This window comes from Chrysemys picta, chromosome 10 (genome assembly GCF_011386835.1).
Source record: "Chrysemys picta bellii isolate R12L10 chromosome 10, ASM1138683v2, whole genome shotgun sequence".
Lineage (NCBI taxonomy): Eukaryota > Metazoa > Chordata > Testudines > Emydidae > Chrysemys > Chrysemys picta.
The window spans coordinates 27,209,537-27,222,760 of NC_088800.1; the positions used below are offsets into that span (position 1 = coordinate 27,209,537).

The following is a 13,224-nucleotide window of genomic DNA, read 5'->3' on the forward strand; positions in this document are numbered from 1 at the left end:
GAGATGCAATAATGAGCCATGTTTAAGTTACTGCATGGTTTGCTTTAAAAAAAGTCAGTTTCAACAATTTTACTAAAACAAATGTACAGGCCAGACTGTCCCTTTGTCATGAAGATTTGTAGTTGAAACAGTTGCTAACTATGCTCAGACAAAACCTTTGTAGTTTCTCATAAGCTTTAATTATATCTATCCTACATTTTACTTTAGCCATAAAAAGGTATGCACAGTATTACTGCATACAAATCAAACAGCTGAAAACTACTGACATGCTTATTTTGACTGAATATGATAACAGTTAAGGTATGCAAAGCATTTAGTGTTTATTTCTGCATCAGGTTCCTATAAAATAGGAGACAACTGTTATTTTTGCACAAGACAACTTGGGAAATCTCATCAAGAGAAGTTCCCGTACACTAGGAAACACAGCTCTAACCAAAGTAAAGACTAACAGGCATGTAAATGCAGCCTTAGAGTCCCTAATCTCCCCCTTCCAATTTCGCACAATTTGTTACTCTTTCCAACTTTTAAGCTAGCTTGTAATTACTTTCCCTCTCCCCCATAGTTGAATAGTTTCCCCTTTCCATTCCCAGCTTAATTCTTACGAAAAGAACCTTATTACTTTTAATGCTTTTGCCTCAATATAAGTATTTTACAGATCAGATGAACACAAATAAAAAACAGGGATCCCTAACAACTCTGAAGCCCTGAAAAAGTCTGCATCTGGATCCAAACTTGACTTTAAAGTGATCGGTCCAAATTGCAGACATTTTTATAACAAAGTGCTCTTTCATATACGTTTTAGCTAGCGCATTTTTTCCTACAGAAATTTACTAGTGAAGCATGCAATGGAATGGCTTACACTATAAGCCAACAGTTTCTTTCCGAGTCTGTGTGTTTTGAGTATCTTCTAAAAGCTAAAAAAACCCGTTACTAATCTGTTCTGTAACTGTTTGAGATATGCTGCACTTCCATTCCTCTCAATGTCAGTGCACTGAGCACCCAGCCAATGGAAACTTTTTCCTTCCGCAGAACCTGTTAGGCAGCTCAAGCTTCCCCTACTGCCATTTGCCACTGCACACAGGTTTAAAGGGAAAAGCCACCCCTACCCCATCTCCCCCATTCTTTCCTGCTGTACCTCCAATGAGACGGGTAGGAAAGAGGGTTGTGGAATGGGCATGTGCAAAACATCTCAAAGAATAACTTATGGAACAGGTTAGCAACTGTTTTTTATTTGAGTGATTGCACACATGCATTCCACTCTTGGCAACTCTCAAACTGTAAGACAGGAAGTGGAATCAGAATCTATTTCAATAAAGATTAGAGAATAACTTGTCCCACTCTAGCATTGTCCCTGGAGCCTTGAGGCAAGGTATCCAAACACTCATCCACTCTGGTTGTATGTGATTTTGGGTAGAATACAGGCAAATAAATTGGCTGGATTATGGAAGAAGAGGAAACCATCTTTGGGGCGATCTTTGGATGAGGACGCAGGTAAACCTTGTCCTTAAAATACATCATATAGGAAGTCCCGACATTAATGCCTGCAGCTCTCTATTCTTCTGGCCAAGGTAATGGCCACCAAAAAATGCCACATTCATTGATAGATGCAGCAGCGAGCAGGTAGCCAGCAGTTCAAATGGGGAACCAATAAGTCTGGACAATACTAAGTTTAGATCCCCTGTGGAAATGGGCTCTTGCAATTGAAGATATAATTTGACTAAGACCTTTAAAAACCTTATTGCATGTCATTGGAGAAAACAGAACGATTATCCACTTTAGGATGGAACACTGAAATATCAGCCAGATGTACTTTGATGGTATAACTGCAAAATCTTGGTGTTTCAGGTATACGTAGTCCAGAATTTGTTGAACTGATGAACCAGTCGGTGATACCCCATATCGGCAAGACCAGATGGAGAAAAGTTTCCATTTAGCAAGGTAAGTAACTCTCACAGAAGGCTTTACTATTGTGCAGGACCTCTTGAACATCTTTCAAGCAAGCGTGCTCTTTAGCACCTACCCGTGGAGCATCTATGCAGTTAAGTGAAGGGACTGTAGGCTCAGGTGGAGTAGGCAACCGTGATCCTGGGAGATTAGGTCTGAGTCTAGTGGAAGTGAAATTGCAGGTTTCACTGATAGTGCCAGGAGAGTGGAGAACTGTGGAGAGTGCTGATGGCCCATGCTGGGGTTACAAGTGTGACTCCGGTCTTGTCCAGTCTTATCTTTAGCAACATCCTGCAAATGAATGGGATTGGTGGAAAAGCATAGAGGAGCCTGACTAACCATATCAGTAAAAAGTCGTTTTATGGATCTTGGGCTGTGACCTCATACGGAACAGAACTACTAATGTTTTCTGTTGGACTGTCACAAATAGGTCCACTTGGGGAACCTGTCCGCTGGAAGATGTATTTGGCCAGATCTGGGCGAAGAGACCACTCATGGTGACTCGTAAATTATCTATTCAGTTGGTCATCTAGGTCATTCTGTATTCCTGGCTTCTATATCTACTGACTGGCAATAACTCCCAGAGTAGAGTCACTTCTTGACAGCGTGGAGAAGAGCATCCTCCCCCGTTCATTGAGATAAAATATTGTCGCCTCAGTCCATCTCATTTGTGACTGCATGCTTTGCATATCACTTTTAAAGATGACAATATATCAATATAATTTTCAGCACCTTTCATTTTCATGACCTGTTCAAATATAGTCAATAATTACTTGGTTTAACATATCCAGGTGTCTAACAGCATTGAAAACTGAAGGCACTATAAAAAAAACCTCTCTCAAAGATTAAAAAACTAGCATAACATGTTAGCAAACTGCTCTGGGGCTACTGTGCCCCTAACTCTCAGTTCATAATGACTGCACAATCAACAAGCCCACTCCGTACCCAAAAAAAAAAATCTCATGACAGTCATTGCTGAAGTAACATCAGCTTGAACACCTTAATAAAAATGAACCTATCCATCAAAACAGTCAGTGATTTGCACTAATTTCAAGTGAAAATTGAAGGGAATCTAAAGAGTTCCCTTGACTGGTAAGGAAAAGCCCACCCAAATTCTACTTAACAAATAAGGCTTATTCCCATCCTCAGTTTAACTGATTGTCAGATAATTTATATGTTCCAAAGTTATGCCTGTAGCTGAGATGAAGACTTCTTACTCTGCAATACCACCAGCACATTAAGAATATTTTAACTGAAAATGTGAATACTGGAATAAAAGCCAGTACATTTTAGTAAGGACATTTTGAATTGTAATGGTCTCATCATGACCAGCCTTTCCCTCTCCCCTTCACTGCAGAGGCTCTCTAAACTATCAGTATTGTCAGGATGCGCACCCTTTTGCGGCAGCCTCTACTTTTGGGGCAGTAAGGTTATGGCATCCAGAAATTAATCGTGTTCCATGTTAACCCAGTGGTAACTGGCATCCAGGGTACTATGTCTGAATGTAGTTGGGCTGTTCAATAGTATTTAATTAAAGGGGTCAATCCCCATTGCCTCAGCCCTATAGTCTGAACGCAAGATCATTTGCTGAATTTTTTTTTTCCTTACCCAGCTTGTTGTAGCAAACTTGTTTAAGATTTATCAATTAAAAGCATTGATTCGATGGTATGGTAGCTACACTGCCACTTTTTTGGCTTGGTATAATTATTTTGCTTTCCTACTTTGCTTACCCACTCTTATCTGACTCCACTGTTAAAGGCAACCATGTAGTGCTGATTACACTGGCCAATCGGAGCCACTGACCCTAGACTCAAAAAATGTGCAGGATAAGCACAAAAAGCATAGAATTGCTGCCACCAACAATTCCTGTCAGTCTCCTGGAGAGCAACTGCACTGCATCCACTGGTCACTCAGGGCCCAACTGTGCAAGCCATCCCATAGGTGCCCTCTGTTATCAGCGCTGACCAATGAAAATACCATTAGAAATACTCAGTTAGGTGAGACATTCAAAAAAACTGTTCCAAACATTTGGTTTAAGATAGGGTTCTAGTTTTTGAAAATGTGCACTTTTGACAGACAGTTATCAGATGTAGCCATCCTTACTTGTAAGCCAAAGACTGAAGCAAATGTATGAAGGTATTTTGCTATTGAACTTTAAACCTTTTTATAATAGATATTAAATATTGAAATAATAGGGTCCTAAATCATCTTTGAATCAAATATTACAGAACACAAAAATATCCACAGGTTTAACCAGGTGAAAGGCCTTTTGGCTTACACACAGTTAAAAATTAAGAACTGTCATATATATCACGTATTTTAAAAACAGCTTTTTCCTTAAGGCTACACATTCCAACAGAAGCTAGTTCAGATGCTTGACTTCAACCGGAATGATATGAAATGGTTTGCAATAAAAATCTGAAAAAATCTTAGATTAGTGATTGCCTTTGAAAAACTGTTTTGAGTGTACCTGTAATATGATTTAGTAATATGCAGATGTAGTCATTTGTCCTCAAAAAGCACTTGAAAAATCCACTTGTTCACTCACCCATGGTGAGTAGCAATCTTTCCCAGGGGAATGTCATCAATTTTTGCAGAATCTATGCAGAGTGGGGGTTAGTGGGTGTGGATGACAGACTGATGGAACAAGTTAGAGAAAAAGTATAAGGAAGAGATAGTAAATTACATTTTTTTAAATGCATTAAGTAGAAAGCTAATTGACAGTACAGTTAAACAGAAGACAGTTTATTATTCCTTTGAATATGCATGGGTCTTGGTTGTACATGTATTTTTCACCCTGATTGGCAGACTTAATTCTGGGACTATGAGGTGCGAAGTAAGTTTTTCAAATCCTGTCCTCAAATGAAAATAATCAATTACTAATTAATGTCTAGCACAATAAACTCATCCTTTAATAGAACTACAATTACCTATTTAAGATTATGTTTGTTCTGCAGTTGGTATGTTGGCAATGTCTAGGCTGAGAAGGATCTTTCCCTGAAGGGCAATTTACCATTACTCTTCAATTTTTGGGACAGTTTCATTCCTTGAATCAAAGTTTCCACCTTTTTCAATGCAAGATCAGGGACCCTACAGGAGCAAGGAGTTGAGCCAACACAAGAACTCAAGTAGATTTATAGTCCAGTATGGAAGTTGCAACCTCAGGAGTTAACATGACAAAATACAGCTTCCTACGTTTAAGTTGCAGACTTCATGAAAGATTCAATCTTCCACCCGAGAATTATGAATTACCTTACAAACATCATTTGAGATGAAGGGATAGATCTGATTTACAAGATTGCTATAGAAGCCTAGCTTTTCTTTCAACCTTAAAATGAAACGCAATATTACGAAAGAAGGTTTCGAAACTACTGCTGGAGAGTTTATTAAAGGAAAGTGAACATCAAAACAATAAGGCAATATTTGTGATCAAGAAGAAAAGTCTGTTAGAAAGTAAAATACTGCCACTGAGATGGAGACCAATATCCCATATTAAGAGGGAAGGCATATAATGGAGTAAGTTAAACTCATTTACAATCAAACTCCCTTACACATACTTACACTGGGGGTTCTCAATCTTTTTTTCTGAGGCCCCCCCTAACATGCCATAAAAACTCCATGGCCCAGCTGTGCCACAACCACTGTTTTTCTGCATATAAAAGCCAGAGCCAACATTAGGGGGTAGCAAGCAGGGCAATTTTCTAGGGCCCCACGCCACCGGTGGCACTGCGATGCTAAGTTGTTCAATCTTTGGCGTCAACCCCCAATGATGGGGCTTGGGGCCCCAGGCTGCAATCCTGCATGGCGGGGCTTTGGCTTTCTGTCCTGAGCACTAGTGAGTCTAATGCCGGCGATGCTTGGTGGACCACCTGAAACCTGGTTGAGAACCACTGAGTTACACCATATTGGAGTCCCTCTAGTGTCTCATTCCTTCTGAATTCACTACCCTCCTAATAGGATACTGATAGCAGTAGGGGACCTACCTGAATGAGAATCAACTGGGTTTGCAAATCCTGGGCATGTAAAATTAACTGTAGGCAGGTTAATTTTAATTCTAACCTGTACCTCTTGCACATGCAACTTTTCATTTTCTCCTATTTCAGACCTTGAAAAAATAAAATAATTTTTGTACTGACTGCAAGGCAGCGATGTCAACTGATCTAAACAATAAAGTTTATGATTCCGAAGATTTAACAGGTTTCCATATGTTACTTTTAATGGTCTTAACTGCCCTTGTGTTTTATTAAGTGTTCATTTAAAATCTCAAGCATTAAAGCTGCCAAACAAATGGTATTTAGATGATTATCCAATTATAAAAAAAACTTACTGTAATCTGTTTTTGAAGTTGTAAAAGGTTTACTTTATTTGGTAAATTTATAGTATAAGAGCTTGTTTTAATTTGTATTTACAAGTTAACTGCTTTGTGTGGTTGTGGTGTACTGTGCATTTTGTTTTAGTACAAATATTGAAGTAGTAAGTTGTCAGAAATACTACACACAGTAGTGATACAATAGTTATATATTTGATACTATTAGCAGAGACTACTTATCTAAGTATCAGTTCAATTAAAATGACTCAAATGTAAAGAGCTGTAAATGTCTTTGGTCTCCATGTTATTAAGCAGCATCTACAGATTAAAAGACAGATCACACTGAAGCAAGCCAGCCACACTTGAATACTCTGATTCTTCACACATTGTTTTCCCCCCAATGTCACCAGCAAGTTTTCTGGACACTGAGCTGAAGGGTCTTTTGATTCTTCTCTATACAGTGAACTGATGGCAGTTAAAAATCAAGTAATGAAGTAGTATTACAGCCTAGCCTGCACATCAGATATTTCTGTAAAGAAAAAGCAGCTCCAAATGCACCAGATGAGCCCAAGAAAGCAGTAAGGTTAGAATACGAGATCCTCTGCATCTTCACTCACAAACACGGACTTCTCTCAGCAGTAGCCTCTGATCCTCCACAAGCCCCAAAAGGAAACAGAGCCACAGAAAAGAAAAAAGTTTCATAGATGGTATCAGAGCTGTTCAATTAAGTTTATTAAACACCCGTCTGGTATCGTTAGAATTTTCCTCTGGAAAAACTTCAGCAAGTTACAGCAATTAATTCACGAAGTTGTTCTAAGCGTTCAAACCTTTATAAAGAATTATTTTGATAGCTTCTGCTTTCATGTATATGCACTTTTTTCCCTCCAGAAAAACTAATGCAAGAAAATGTAAACACAGCAAGGTATTGTTCTAAATTGGAATGTTAAACAATAATTGATCAGCAAGTTGAAATTGGATTAGTTTTCAATATTTTGAAATATTCATAAATCTATTAGTATTCTAATAGTATTCTTTAATTTTCAATAACTATTTTGAGATACATTTACCATTAGCACAAGTGCAAAAGTGCTTCTCCCCATCTAAAAAGAATAGCTTTGTTCTCCTTACAAAAACATATCTTGTGTAGAAAGGCTTTGGATAATTGCTTAGAATTACAATTTTCCACACTTCTGCAATATTTTAATGGTCTGTTATAAAAGTCACTATGACTAAGGAATAAGCCAAGATCTTCAAAGTCAATTTAAAAAGGGTGAATCTTCTGAAGTGAGGATTAAAGCGTTGTAATAAAAATATATAGATGTGCCACACTTCTACAAAAGCTTTTGTCTCATTTTAACAGACACTTCTCCTTTTGTACAATGGGCAAGAGTTTTAAAAAGTTTAGAAGTAGCTATGCTTAGTGCCCTTGCACGTTTAAGGAGATGCAAGTATTATATTAACCTGTATTATCAAGTGTTTACAACTGGGCCATTAAAGTATCACCCAGTCTGCAAGCTAAGTTAAGAATTCAGCTAGGAAATGAGGTTTTAAAATATAAAGTCCCCTGCTAAGGCCTCACAACTGACTCCATGCAGGCAGACCACTATACACAGGCAGAGCCTTAAAGTAGGTCTACACTATAAGCACTTCAGCAGTACGGCTGTGGTGCTGCAGTGTAGATGCTTGCTACCGCAACAGAAGGATTTTCAGTCGCTGTAGTAAAACTATCCCCTCAGAAGGTGGTAGTTAGGTCAATAGAAGAATTCTTCCATCAATCTAGTGATATCTATACTTAGGCTATGTCTACATTGAAACCATTACAGCACCACAATTGCAGCTGTGCTGCTGTAGCGCTTTAGTGTAGACACTCACTACAGCAACCGGGGGATGGGGTGGGGGTGGGGTGTTCTCTCATTGCTGTTAATCCACCTCTCCCAATAAGCAGTAGGTAGGCTGATGGAAGAATTCTTCCATCGACTTAGCACCATCTACAACCAGGGTTAGGTCGCCTTACCCCTACATAGCTCAGGGGTGTGGATTTTTCACGCTCCTTAGAAACGTGGTTGGGTTGACCTAAGTTTTAGGTGTAAACCAAGACTCAAGGACTTGTTTGGTGCAGCGCATTGCAGACTCATGGTCTATGTTTCAAGACATTTCACCTAAACCCTACAAGCTCAAATGGTCTGCACTCAAGATGACTTTTGCAAACAAATCATAAAAGACATCTTTTTTGGGTGGGATTTAAGTGCCAGTTTATTGTAGTTAAACGCTGCAAAAAATGTGCAATATTCTCCCCTCTCCACAAAGTGTATTTACAATCTTTGCAAGCATGGTTTATTAACAATCAGTGCTTCTGAAACACACCAATAAGTATTTTTAATGTACATTCAGAACATAGAGTTATGACTGAATATCAAAGAAGTCAGTTCATACAATAGCAATTGTAAAAAACTGTAAACACATTTTCTTCCATATTACAATAAAAATAAGTTATGTATAAAACAAAAGCTATACTCATTGTTAGGAATCCCAAGGTTGAATATTTGCCCTTAATCCATCCACCTACCTTTTCCAGGTACTGCTGTTTATAGTAAGTAATGATTTCTTGATCTAATATCTATTTACCTGTTGGCAAATGTCACCCACAACACTGCATTGCTTGCTTTTGTGGTTGAAACACCAGCATCATCAGTTTTAAAGAGTGTCATAATTTTTATAAAACACTTTATTTCTACTGAGCATTGTGTGTATATTTAATCTTTGCTGTTTAGTTTAAGAATGCATTCAAAACAATTAACCTAAGAATTACCAGACCAGAAATATCTAGTCCACTACTCAGCCTGCAGCAGCAGGCAGCACCACATGTTTCAGGAGAAGGTGCAAAAATCCCAAAGTGGGCAATTGTGTACTAACCTGCTGTTTCTATTTGGAGACCTACATAACACTTCTGAATTGTGATTGATTTGAGGAAGTTTCTGCATCACTAAATGCCTCAGGGGATATATAGTCAGTCATCTGCTATCAGGGCTGGTGTCATGTCTCTCCCAGACTAGGAGCAATGGATAGTCATCACCAAAACAGCTCTTACTCAAGAGGGAGCACCTTAGGACAATGGAAAGGCTGAAGCCTATGGGAACCAGTTCAACCAAGTTTGTCCACAGAGTGGGGGTTTAGAGCAGTGGCTTTTCTCCATAAGGGGCATAAAAACCAGGGGATGGGCTACACTGAAAACTTACGTCTGCAGAGATGTGTCTCTCAGGATGTAAAAAAATCCATCCTCTGAGAGACGTAGCTATGCCGATCTAACCCCCAGTTTAGACAGGGCTAGGTCAATGGAAGAGTTCTTCTGTCAATCTAGTTACTGCCTCTAAGGGAGGTCAATTAACTACAGCAACAAGAGAACCCCTCCCAATCACTGTAGTGATTGTCTACACTGAAGCACTGCTGCCGTAGCATATTAAGTGTAGATACAGCCTAGGTGCGGGTACAGCTCTTTAAAACCAGGGGCTGAGGAGGGAGAGAGAACTATCTGACTGCGGGACACCAGCCACAGCTAGAGGAAATGAACTGCAGAGTTCAGACAGTGACTCCAGGATCTGGAAGAGAACCCTGACCTGGAGGAATGGAGTCCTGGAACCACGAGAAGACACAGAGTACAGTCCCAAAGAATGCTGCAAAGTGCTGAGGAAACCGAGGGAAGAATTTTTGCGCAGATGTTTCTTGTTTTGCCTAGATCTGTACCTCTGACCCCATCTAAAATGAAGAGTTATTGTGTTGGAAATCATATGTAAGTTTAGCGGTTTGCTTCAGCTATTAGATGTCTCTGAAGGGATAAACCATAAAGCAGAGTGCCCACAATGCTGGAGTTCTGGAATGGATGTACTTAAGTTATTGGAAAGCCTTGCGAGGATGATGCTAATATCAGGGCCTAGGCAAGTAGGCAATAAAGTCCCAGCTCAGAGAGGGGCCAGAGTTAGATGAAGGATCTGTACCCTGTGTGCCTAGAGACCCAAAGCCAGAGATAGTACCTGGAATATGATCAGAAAGCCAAAAAACACAGAAGTCCAGTGTTGAGATCCAAACTCAGCAGCCTGGTGAGTGTCTACAAGGAGCTCAACCAGAACGGTGACACCTATCTGTGTAGGAAGTTTCCTCCTAACCCCTTAAGTAAGAAGTTGGCTTATATCCTGAAGCGCGCAGATTTATATCCCTTCCACGCTTTTTTTAAAATTCTTTCTAAGGTAACTGCAGATGTTCTCATGCTATCTTTTAAAAAAAAAAAACTGTCAGGTTCCTGGGCTCAGTTACCTTATGGAACTGGAGCACAAGAGACTAGTTTACAGTGGAAAGTCTTTCAAAGATCACTATCTAAATTTTATTTAGCTATTTTCATCCAATGGAGCTTTAAAATTATCATGTAGATCAGGGATCGGCAACCTTTGGCATGCCGGGAAGCGGCGTCCAGCACATCCCTCGGCCCACGCCCCTTCCTACAGCCCCAATTGGCCTGGAGCAACGAACTGTGGCCAGTGGGAGCCGCAATTGGCTGACCCTGCGGACGCGGCAAGTAAACAAACCGGCCCAGCCCGCCATGTGCCAAAGGTTGCCGATCCCTGATGTAGATAAAGCTACATATATGGATGACTTATCCACCACTGAAGAGAAACCACTTCTTTGGTGAAATGCAGCAGATAACTATCAACACACTATGGCAATATTTAGAATATAGAATCCCACATCAGCTAAAATTTTTAGGTAAGCAAAATGTAGTAAGAGATGTTGGAACCTGTTTACAACACCAATATAATACTGGTACTTTTCTGGAGACTGTCATCGATTATTTACTGATCACAGTGGTCAATGTGAAACTGAGGATGCGTCAATATCAAATTATAAACCCCATGTTGTTTCAGGGGTTGTATTTTCCATTGTAATCATTTGGAGCATGACCTTCATGCTGCATTACAACCTCCTTTGTTGATTAGAGCATCCATTTTGTGGCAGGGGCATGACACCTAGCAGAAAAATTGTCTGAGAAGCTATGGCACAGCCATCAATGTTGAATGACTCTCCCCTATTGGAACAATGGGTTTTCTTCCAGTAGGGCCCTTGACTTTAAATGTCTCTATACACATAACAGAAGAGGGAGGGGAGCTGAAGCACACAGGGAAGAGGGGGAGAAAGGCTGTTTTAGAAGAGGGATACTTTTCTAAGCAAGAGGCCAGACCATCGCAACATGCAGGAGTTGAGCAAATTTTTCCAGTCACCCTCCTCCCTAACCAGTAATGGAATCGGTCAGTGTCCTCCCTCCATTACTGCACAGCCAAGGTTTCCTCAACAGCAGAGCTTGGGCTGGAGCTGGGGCTAGATGCGGAGCTGATCGGGGGAGGGAGGGACAGAGAGGGAATGAGGGTGGAGCTGGGCTGGAAATGTAGCATTCCCTCCCTACCCCCCCTTGGAAGCTGGGTGGGGCCTGAAGGCAGAGCAGGACTGGAGGCTCAACGGGAGGTGGGGGAAGAGCGAGGGTGGGGGTGGAGCTGGTCTGGAAGAGTGGCCCCATGGGGCTGGCCCAGGCCCTTCCACACACGCCACCTCCCCAATGTTCCTCCACATGCCTCTATGGGGGCACGGCCCCCAATTTGGGGACCCTGCCTTATGTACTTCAACCAAACCCAGGGCTCTCAAGAGCATCGAGATCAGGCACCAGGAGTTGGGGGAGGCTGTGCTCATATTTTATTTTTATAGATCTGTAACTCAAACATTATTAGAAAGTGACAGTGGTTAGGAAATGCCTTTGCCAAGCCTATACTCCTTCCTTTCCTGACATGTTGTCCCTGCAGGCTTAATTAGCAACCTTAGTTCCCCCAGCCAGGTGAACTCTGTGAAACACGTCTATGTAACTAGGAGCTCAGGAGACCTGGAGCTCTGGGCTCACAGTATAATGCACCCACTGATCCTCAAAAGTAATCCAAGGAAATGGTGACCACCACCCAGAGGAACACAGTTGAGAGACAGGAAGATTTTTTTGTCTTTTTTTGAGACGCTCCAAAACATCCATTGTTTGCAGCAGGCCTTTAAAATATAGCAGTGGAAAAAAGACTGAAGGGCGACAGAGGCAGCCTTTTCTGTGTCCCCAGAAATCCCATCTAGGTTTTGCCTAATATAAACAGCTGAGAATTTCTATTTCCTTTCTCATGTTTGCATTCCCTCAGAAGGTTCATACTGAATAAGGCAAATTGCTGCAGGAATAGAAAGGATAGTCCTTGTGGGCAAGGCATGAGGCTAGGATCCAGGTAATCTGGGCTTTATCCTTCCTCAGCCACCGGCTTCTTATGTGATGCTGGTCAAGTCACTTAGATTAAAATGTTTAAGATGTGGCTACTAACCGTTCCTCATTTTATGGGTGCTTAGCTGTGACACCTACAACTCTAGCTGAAATAATTGAGAGCTCTGGATGCTCAGAACCTCTGAAATATCAAGCCCTGGATACTTCAAGTTAAGCACGCAGTCACTGAGGCAACCAAAATGAGGATATCTGAAATGTGATGTTTTCTGTAACTCTGTTCTACCGTGTCAAATAAAGATAATACTTTCCTACATCAGAGATGAATATGTCTAAAATGCTACCAGATAACCACAGGAATGTTGAGCTGATACTAGGCTTGGGTATGTTTGGATAGACTGTCAGCAGATGCTTAACCACGTATTTGCCCTGGCAATTAACTGATGTATATGGCAATAAGCTAAAATCATTAATATACTTATCTATAGGATAAAAGTTGGATATGGACAAGGGAGACTGAGCATTTGAATGAATATTCATGACAGCCCCTGGGCCCTACAATAGGCCAGACCACCACATAAAGGGGGTCATTGTTGTCCATCAATCTGGACCATGGGCCTTGTTTGGCATGCCAGGATCAGAGCAGGTTGTCTCTTACAATCAGATCCCCAAGCAAGGGTATGACTAT

At 40.8% G+C, this 13,224-nt stretch overlaps 1 protein-coding gene across 4 annotated transcripts in view; it reads right to left on the minus strand.

The window, feature by feature from the left end:
- The window catches only part of ADAM10 (ADAM metallopeptidase domain 10), a 119,025-nt gene that overhangs the window by 70,069 nt on the left and 35,732 nt on the right, over positions 1-13,224 (minus strand). Inside the window, exon 1 of one of the 4 annotated variants that reach the window (XM_065558267.1) lies at positions 4,415-4,537. The exons of the other annotated variants lie outside the window; for them this stretch is intronic. The gene's annotated coding sequence lies outside the window, so the exon portion shown is untranslated. Of the gene's footprint in view, positions 1-4,414; positions 4,538-13,224 lie in introns of those variants that run through there. 4 annotated transcript variants of the gene reach the window in all.